The sequence below is a fragment of the Formica exsecta genome, unplaced genomic scaffold, assembly GCF_003651465.1.
Source record: "Formica exsecta isolate Colony F162 unplaced genomic scaffold, ASM365146v1 scaffold71, whole genome shotgun sequence".
Taxonomy (NCBI): domain Eukaryota; kingdom Metazoa; phylum Arthropoda; class Insecta; order Hymenoptera; family Formicidae; genus Formica; species Formica exsecta.
In genome coordinates, this window is record NW_021853477.1 from 571,540 (window position 1) to 574,955 (window position 3,416).

Genomic DNA, 3,416 nt, shown 5'->3' on the forward strand with positions numbered 1-3,416 from the left:
TCTCTCCCTCTTTCTCACTGTTTTCTGCCTTTTTTGCATTTTCAGAGATTCTTATTGCGCATCTATGCGCGACACTTTGTTCTACATCGTTATTCATTGGTCTCCCTTCCTTTTGCTTTCCTACCAAAAGCAACAAACTTTGCACGATGTCTCTTGCTGAAATCTCATTAATAAATTATATAAACGGACGTGAATGCAGAGAACGGCTTCGTCGTTGGCTTAGTTATTTAACGATTTCAATTAACGACTTGACATGATTTCCATTCACTTATGTTTTCCCGCTTCGGAAAGGGAATCTTATGCCATCGAGCCTTCCTTAGATTTGCTTGTGATCTCGTATGTATCGTATGTATCGCGTATATATTGATAAAGTTTACGCTACAATGTGGTCGCTATTGTCCGCCGGCGAAATTACCTAAAACATCTGATATATTAAAACAATTTTACAAATCAATCGAGTTAGCCAATGACGTAAAATAGCATGCCAAATTAATTTTTCGCGTTCTCTATCCAAGTGTGCTACATAATTGTTCTGAAAATTACGAGTAAAAGCAATTGTATAACCCTATATTACTAGATTCAAATATACTTTAAAAATCGATATAAAGAGAATTCTAGAATGACCATTAACATCTGGCTTTTATTGCAGTTTAATTATATAATATTGCTGATACCAAAGCAATAAATTCTTCTATGTTAACAGTTTAATGGTATCCATATTTTTGTATTAAGTATTGATATTTCTAATAAAAAAACACTAATAGTTTTTTTATTAAAAATATAAACATCATAAATATATAACAATAGAATTAATTTGGTTTCTCCTATTCAATTGTATAAAAATTCATATACATATTTCGTTATATGTATACATATATAGATTTAATACATATTAATGTGTCAAATTATATAAATACAATTTATAGTAATGCACATTTGCTTACTCGTGAATAAAAATATTCCAGCTTAAGTTTCAGTAACATTACAGAATCACGTTCAAGATCATTAATGATTGTTTCAAAGGAATCCATGAATAATCTAAACATCATGTATGTCTATTTCAATATAGCTTGGCAAATGCTACTGGATACCTCATCATTTTAATATTTATTAACGTCTCCTTCTTTATAAATGTATAGTATACCAACAATCTTTGCAGAGAGAAAATATATATATATATATAATTTATTATATTAGTCTACATATATCCTTACCATAACCATCCAAAAATTAGGCTCTGGTTGATAGCATATTTGACATGTTTTGTTGTATGACAATAATCACAAAGTTGGCCAGGTTTAAACAATCTGTAATAATCTTTATAGTAATATCCTTTATAGAAAGACATAACTGTGATACATATTTTGCAAACTTGATTATTGCTTCGCTCAGCCCTATATTTTTTATTTGAATATCTAATCTAAATCTTTCTCTGGGTAATAATTAATATTAAGCGACGCGATAACATCGCGACGCCAAGTATATAAAAAAATTCTGTCCGGCTTGTCAATAGTTTTGCCTATGTACAGGGGCTGCTGCGCTACCAAGTAGTTTATCCGGAGTTTTACGTCTAATAAACTTTTGATTAAAATATTTCAGGAACTAAAGCTGCAATCAAAAATCTAACAGCACTTTTCTTATAAGTGGATGTAAGCTTTCGATTGCGACCAGTTTGAATAAGATTAGTGCAGTCAATTCTGAGGAATGATAATCGTATACCAGAATTGTGATATTTCTTTCAGTTTCAGATTTCAGATAACTCATGTACGTATGCTCGCACGCACACACGCAAAGCGATTTTGTCCCTCAAGCGATGTTCACATCGCTCATGAACGATTATTCGCTTAAGTGTGCAGAACGCTTTAAGAGACAAGATCATATGTGGATGCGTGTATATACGTGTGAGATGTTTATATTTTATAAAAGTACGCACAGAATATAATACGATAAGAAAAAAAAAAGATAAAGTGATTAACGCGGTTATAAGAATATCGCGGAATAGTACAACACAAGGAAGAAAAGTGATAAAGTGGAAAGAAATTATTAACGCGGAATAGTGCAAAGAAGAAAAGTGATTTCTTTTAATCGTATTGAGCAAAGTTGGGTTATATTAGCGAAATTGAACAAATGCTTTACACGCAATGCTTGAATCTGTGCATTATCAATTAACATATTAGTGATAAATATTAGGCGTACAAATATCCAAATTTTTCAGCGAAATTCAAGGTTTATCTTAAAAGAAAGCAAAACAAATTTTTCTATCAAAGTATTCGCCGTTGCTTTTTATAACTTTAAGCCATCTTTTAGGCAGCTGATGAATTCCATCTCGGAAAAATGCTGTCTTAGGACATAATAAAATCGTCAAGTTATTTTCGTATCTCATCCACTGATTGGGCATCGTTCGTCAATCAGACTAAAATCGCCGCTTTCACACACACACACACACACACACACACACACACAAACCGTTTAAACCACATACGAAATAACACCTTCTCCGAGAAAGGAACAAATCGATTTGCATGCTTTAGCAGCATTTTTTCCTTGTTGGAATTCGTAAAGAGTACAGTAGTGTCGGATATGCACTTTATCTGTTGCCATTTTTGACTCTACTAAACTGAATATTTTTTAAAGTTATGTTGGTACTTTCGGCAAACTAAATGTTATTTTTAATAGCTATATGTTAACACTACATAACCGCATAAGAACGGGAAACAATTGATTTTAAAAATAACTTTTTAACTACTTAAAAAAGTTTGGATTTTTCATTTGTACACCTAATAGATTATTTGAAAATGTTTATGGAGGTATTAAAAGATTATTTGAAGATTTTGGCTGGCCATGTTTTCGATAAGCTAGTAATTATACGCGTGAACGCGCATTCATATATGTAATATTTACTTATATTTTATTTATAAATGTAATTTAATGCATAATTAATATTTTTAGGTTAACTTACAAATGGCTATGCAATGAGTTTATGTTAATATAGCAAAATAAATCTGGTAAAAATTCTATCAAAAATATTGTAGAAACAACAATATTGAATACACATTTTTATTAATTGGCTTCATAAAGAATAATGAAATGATAAAATCATATCGAAGCACTTCTATAGTGTCCACAAACATTTTGCGGATCTGGAATTACTCGCAATTTTTGGTTCTGGAAATGTGTGAATGTTTATTTATATTTTATTTATAAATGTAATTAATGTGTAATTAATATTTTTAGATCATTTACAAATGGCTAAGCAATGAGTTGCATGTTTACGTTAATATAACAAAACTAATCTTGTGGGAATTGTATCAAAAATATTATATATAATTGAATTGAAAATATCAGAGTTACAGCATGAAATAGAAAGCATTAATCAAAGAAAAGAAATATGGTAATAATTTTGTTTATAAATTATA